This window comes from Callorhinchus milii, unplaced genomic scaffold (genome assembly GCF_018977255.1).
Source record: "Callorhinchus milii isolate IMCB2004 unplaced genomic scaffold, IMCB_Cmil_1.0 Scaffold14, whole genome shotgun sequence".
In the NCBI taxonomy this organism is placed as follows: domain Eukaryota; kingdom Metazoa; phylum Chordata; class Chondrichthyes; order Chimaeriformes; family Callorhinchidae; genus Callorhinchus; species Callorhinchus milii.
The window spans coordinates 4659677-4666599 of record NW_024704755.1 but is presented as its reverse complement, the minus strand read 5'-3'; positions in this window follow the sequence as shown (position 1 = coordinate 4666599).

The window sequence follows — 6923 nt, the reverse complement described above, 5'->3', positions numbered from 1 at the left end:
AGGTCTTGTAAGTCTATTTATTTAATTGCATGTTAATGATCCCTATCACTATTCGAAAAGAGAGTTTCAATTCATATCCTGGTCAACAATTTCCAAGATTAAAAAAAAAGTCATTCACTTCAAGGCTAATTATAGGGTTTTGCTGTGTGCAAATTGGTTGCCACGGTTGCCTACAAATGCACAGTCACTACCCTTCACAGAAACCTCTTAAAGTGCTTTGAGAAGTTTTCATGTGACAAAACATTGCATCGAATGCAAGCATTATTATTATTGTCAGTGCACTTTATACACACATTTTCCAAAGCCACTTCACCCGTTCCACCAAATTGTTTGAGTAAGAAAAGGAATACATCAAAATTAGGAACAGGGTTTGGCCATCTGGCCCATCAAGTCTCCTCTGCCACAGGAGAGTTACTTCATTTACTAGCTTCTAAATCCCACATCCCTACCCTCTCGTCATATTCCCTAAATTTTCTACTTTCCGAGCTACATTTAAAAGCATTATTGCATTGCACTGTGCCAACTTCAGTTTCTCTTGTACAACCTTTTATTAGTAAGATTAAGGCCGAATAATTCACATTTTTAACATGACCTCTTGTGATTTAAATAGTTTGCTTTTCTTAAGAAGAATGGAAACATATCTACCAACCTCACTTCTCCTTCCTCCAGCAGTTTGCATGGTAGTTAAGATTTTCCCCAACGCTGCTTAATTCCTCGTTGAAGATGTTTCTTTCATTGGCGTTTAAGCAACAGCTTGCGAAGTGTCACTCCCGCATTTCATCTGCTCATTGATGAACATCTTCACCTAAGGAAACAATAAGAAAATGGACCTGTTATGAATTTAAATTTTCTCACCTGGAGATGATTTTTATTTCCCAGACCAAAGAGCTAGAACTAATTGTTTTTGTTAACCTCTTCAATGCGAAGGTTAATTTTGGTCTCAGAAAATGGCTTCCTTAGTCTTTCTTCTGCTATTACTGGCATTCTTTTGGGCATATGTTCAACATTTGGCCTTAAACTGCATGAGTTGTATCATTAGTGTGTCAAATTAAATTGTTTTTCCAGAATTTTGCACCAAGAAAATATGCTGGAAATAGTAGCTTTTGTGCTGTCAAAGTTCAAGCATTAACTCCGTCTGTTCTCAAATAATATAACTTGGAAACGTTTTGAAACTTTGGCCTTAATTTCTTTTAGGGTGCCGCATATCACAATTATATCATTAATGTACACCATGACTTTCCATTTAAAGGTCTCATATCTTGTCAGTTTGATTTTGAATTCTTACTACACATCCAGAATTTGGCGGTAAAACTTGAAGTCTTTGGGTGCAGCCATCAATAAACCAACAATCTATTCAGGTGCACCACTGACTGGTCTGCTCATTTAATTTTTGGATTAATGATGAGCAACTATTTGAAAGATTTATGTATGTTGGAGCCAAATTAGTATTGTATTACCAATGGGAACTAACAATAAAAAATACCGTGGAACCTACCATTTTTATTTGTTTTCTAACATTGCGGTACATTATGTTCAACCCATGACATAATTTCATAAAGACTAATCAATCCTCTCTGCCACTGAAAACCATGGAAGCTTACAAAGAACAGAAAGCTGCACAGGTACACTGGTCAATATGACTTGCACTTGAGGTTTCATGAGAAACTAATTCCATGATAGGAGTACCCACAGGAGAAAGGACAAGATGAAAGATTGTGTGATTTTAAAACTGACTGTTTGTCTTATTCAGGGCTCTTGAAAATATCCTTGGATCTACAGGTGTGGCATCTTTTCAGAGCTAACATTTTCTCAACAAGAAAATTTTATCATGCTTTCCACATTCCACTTTTTAATCACTCAAAGATTTTGTGAATAAAAACTAATAAACTAATAATAATAATAATACTTATGAAAGAAGCAACCAGGAAGCTGGAATGCCAGAGCATTGAGTGTTTGAATTCAGATCACAGTCGGGGCAAACATAAAAGAGTTTGTGAATCTCGACTGGCTTACTTGGCAAAGAGGTAAGCCAGTCTGGAGTACAGGTGTGTTTGCAGATTTCAAGATGCCTTCTGGTGACCAAGAACATATTATTGATGACACAATGGAGGTTCTACAATTGGGACCTCTTGACTTTCCATTCTACAAACAGCATGGATAAATTGGGAAGCCAATGGAAAAATTATCTGAAAATACTTCATTAGAACATTGACTAGCATCCCAATAATCAATTGCATTAGAAGTCTATAAGATAGAAGTTTTGCAAACCACTGTAAGCAGAAGCTTGAATTTGATGTTCACACTAAATTATGTGGCGTAGCAAAATGTACCAAGAGTTAGAATATAATGAAAGAGTTTACAAAGGCTTAGATTCTGGACAATTGATGTTTAATACTGACTCATGTAATGTAATGCATGTAAACTAGATTGCTCAGGCATGCTTATAACATGCTGATGATAGGGAAGCCAGCTTTGGTGTAATAATTGACACATCATTAAAGAGTTCTTCACGTTTTAAGTCAACAGGATATTGGAGGATATACCTTGATACATAGGATCAACAGTGATTTCATCAGAGTAATTTAATCTGGAGCCCGATCTTTAAAAATTGTTTTCAATTAGTTTGAGCACACAATGGGACAAATGTTCTTTTCTTGTTTCCATTAATGTTCTTGGAGTGATTCATTGAGCACTGAGAAAAGTGACATTTGTTTTCATTCAACAGTGTAACGTACAGAGTTGTAACCTGATTTAAAAATTAGCAGACAATAATGTAAAATCATCTCAGTACATGTAAAGGAACAGTCTACAATGATCAGTGCACTTCCAGCTGCGATACTTGTCCCAGTTAGTAGCTACAGTGCTGGTTCTTCACAAGGTGTGTGGCAAGAGAGCCATATTAACTGTAATCTGTACCTGGGTATGTGTCATTTTTCATGGGATATTTCCAGGCCATGCTAATCTGAAACTCAGTAAATACAAGATACTTCAAGCATGTTACACCAAACTCAGCCAAAGAGCTAGATTGGACTAGATACAGATGCTTTACCATTATTTTTTATATATGGTTTCTAGGATACTAAATTCCTGTTTACAGCAAAATTGCAATGAAAGTGATTTAGCGTTACTTTGCACCCTTTTGTTGTGCAGCCCGCGCCATTAATCATTTATTAAGAACTCACAGACTTATAATAAAGACTCGGAATGTGTTAATAGCCGATTTGTACCAGGTGAGAATAAGATGATATATTGTCCTTCAATTTCAACAGAACAGATTGTTATTTTCCAAATGAGATGCCTAATTGGAAGGTACCAAAAAAGACTATTTTTAAAAAAAATCATTATATATATATATCTACATCTGCACCACACAACCTCAATTTTTTTNAACTGCAGACCTATTTAAAATAATAATTCCTTGAAAAATCGTGAAAGGGTTTGGTTTCTGTGGAATTTATGTTTATGGATTCTGCCTGAATAAAAGAGATAATTTTATAAGGACGCACAGACCGAGAGAGGTGAGTCTAAAGGAGAAGTGTTTATAGCTATGTTCACATAACAATTATTTCACCATGTTTAAAACGCAGTAATTGCTACTGAAGGGTCAAACATCAATACAACCTCCATAGCATCAGAAATGGTCACACAGCGATTGTACTATCAGAGAGTGCAAATGTAGTGAAATTTGCAGGCAGATATTTACATCAGAAAAACATATTTTACCAGTTTCCTTGTCTTCAGCCAGATATGCTTATGAACAAAGTTCTATGGCAAAACTGCCATGGAGCTCCCATTCCCATTTCCCCCCCAAAATACACAGTCAATCCACTTTTTCAATATGTTTTGTGAAGCGTTTTTAGATGTCTCAACGGGGTGATAAAGTGTTATATCAAACTCAAGGATTATTTATATTATTTTTCTAAGCAACCTGACTGTGAGATATACTAAAAAGCAAGAAGCCACTTCCCCAAAGATCAGGGAGAATCTGTGCTCTTGAATCTTTCAACATTGGTCGTGGGGGCAATGGAGCAGATCATTCACCTGCACTCTCAGCTTATGAATGGCCTTGGGTAGTTAAAATCCAAGAAATAGCTTGTATTTTAACAGAAATATCTTGGCGGTCATTAAATACATTGTATATACTGCTTTTATAAAGGGTCTCAATCTGTCCACCTCTCAAAAAGAGAACACACATATAAATACAGTTCTGCCCTTTAATCACTTTTCAGTAAATTTTGGCAAACAACTAAATGTTCTTTTTTGTGTGCCAGTCTGGCTCAGTTGGTAGCATTCTCGCCTCTGGATCGGAAGGTTGTGGCTTCAAGCCCCATGTAATACGGGGGTGGGAGTGGTGAGGAAGGGTGCCGTATTGCTATCTTTCAAAGTTCCTGTGGAGGATTAGGGATCCAATGACACCACATGAAAAGGAAAGGGAGTTAGTCCCACAATCATATCCAACAATATTCTCAATTAATCGGCTAGTTACCTGATGGCTCTTTGTTGGACCTGACGTAAGTGTATACTTACAAAATCAGTCACTGAACAATTTTGATACAGCTTTCTATCATCCAACAGTACTGGCTCGTCAATTAAACATACAGCTCTGCAGCCACTCTAGAATCTCTGAAATCCATCCTAGGTCAGGTCACTGCACTCAGAAAACTGATTGAAACAACCCCAAAAAGCAAATTAAAAGCAGACATACTCGTATCAGAAGGTGTTCATTGGGTAGCTTATTTGTAAGACGCAAACAAAAGAAAAATGCATCTGGCAGCAGCTCTTTCATATGCATCTTACTTTCACTCAGAAATGAGAACCTCCTTTAACAATTACTGGGTAATAGACACGGGAGAACAACTTTCACTTCAGCACACAATGTAGTTTTTTTTTAACAGTGTATTAGAGCCACATACTATGTACAGTTTTAACATCTTGTGATTGGGAATGGGTATGTGTTTATTTTCCAAGATCTAAGGTTCCTGACTTGGAACAGTGCCACGTCTGACAAGCTCAATAATGGTCTTTCTAAAGAATAGTCAATCATCTCCTGTGAGTTGTGAGGATCTAAGGCTCTAATCCACTGGGATTAGACATCAAAATGCTGACAGAGCCACGCAACAGTGCAGCATGGAATCTTCAGTGCTGTGACCACAGTGGAGAATGGGTTCTTACAATGTACTTCGGAATGAGGTACATTTGCTCTCGACAGGTTCATTGATTCCACTGGGGCTATACGGCAATGTCTTAATAATGCTACAATTGTTGTTTGATGATATAAAATAAACCTACGCTTAAAAATTGCGCTACCCTTATTCTTCAGTCTTTTTAGACTGATATCGATACACCTCTGAGAAAGTAATAGAAGTGTAGCACTTTCCTGTTTGAATTCCTAAAGATGACTCACCTTGATCCTATTGTTTTAAAAAGGTCTTTGAAATATTACTGCGATAATCAATGTTGTCTTCGTCTCTTGGGCCTAAATCAGCCCATGTGGCCCAGCCATTGTTGGTAAATCATGCTAACCGTATTAAATCCACACAAAAGCTATTGGAACAGGTTTCACGAGGCTCCTAGAGTTGCAGTCAGAAATCAATGAAAATCAAAGGCCAGTGAAATTATCTCAACTGACCAAATCTAAAAAAAGGAGAGTGATCGAGAATGAGACTTGGTAAAACTGTGGTCAAGAATGGCCCGTTTTAACTCATTTACACTTGTCCATTAATTGTGATGTCAATCAGCGCAGCTCACGCCCACTTTACACAGCTCCAATAATGTTGCCATGTGGTGTCTTCCCAGGAACGCTACTTACAATGGGAATGCCGCCAAATGGCATTTGCAGTAGTAAATGAGTTCAGAAGAAAGTGCGCTTATCAGAGCTGATCTTCAAAGGGTTCCACTGTAATTAGGAACCACATTTGATTAGTAGTGAACCATGTGGGCATGACAAGTACCACAGACTCCAGTCTGACAGCAGCCAATGGTCCCAGACACACCCACATGATTGATGGACAGTTCATAGGTAAACAAATACAACAAAATTTACATTGCTATAGCTCAGTGAATCAGTGGAATGGGAAGCTCATTTGTTTTTTTACAATTAAAGCTTTTTCGGGACGTTCTTTAGAAGAAAGCTTTTTTTAAAAAAAATGTGAGCCCCGCACTGTTAAAGGGACCCTGTGGTCCAGTATATTGTCCGAAACACTACAAAACAATGCGTTTTGCTGCAATTAAAATATGCCTATCATTTAAATGAATTTAAACGCTAAGAAACTAGTCCGTGAAAGATACAATTTTGAACTATTGCAATATTGGCATCTGCTGTAAAGCAAACCTTTGCCAGCGTCTAACATGTTAGAGTTTGAAAAGCCTTTTCAAAAGAGGCAATTCAATTCATGGCCTTTTTAGGGTCTCAGCCCATTGAAAAAAAATCTCCTCCAATATGGCAACAATCCTCTTCTAACATCAAGGGAAGTTTTCCAGAGCTGCCCTTTTTGTAAGTAATTGCAACCATTTTGTATAAGAACTAGAGAAATGATAAAGCAAGAAATTGCTTCACTGTGTATTTCGTAATTGCTATCATGTTGAAATAATTATGGTAAATGCATTGTCGAACAGACATTTTAAATAGTCCTGACATGAACAGGATCTCAAATAAAATGTTGGTTTAAGCCTGTAAGCCTCCTGGCCAGGTGCATTGCACATTAGCTGAGGAAGGGGAGGACAAGGTACCTGGCTGTCAACAATCGCAGGGAAAATATCATTCGCTTACACTGCGCTATTTTCTCCAGCTGGTTGACCCATATGGACATTGGAGGCATCTCCACCTGGCACTACTGCACTTGTTCTCTATGAACAGCAAGAGATCAAGGTCAGAGCTCAACATTCCTGGAGTCTCCATATACAATTGTAGTGGTTGGGCTCTA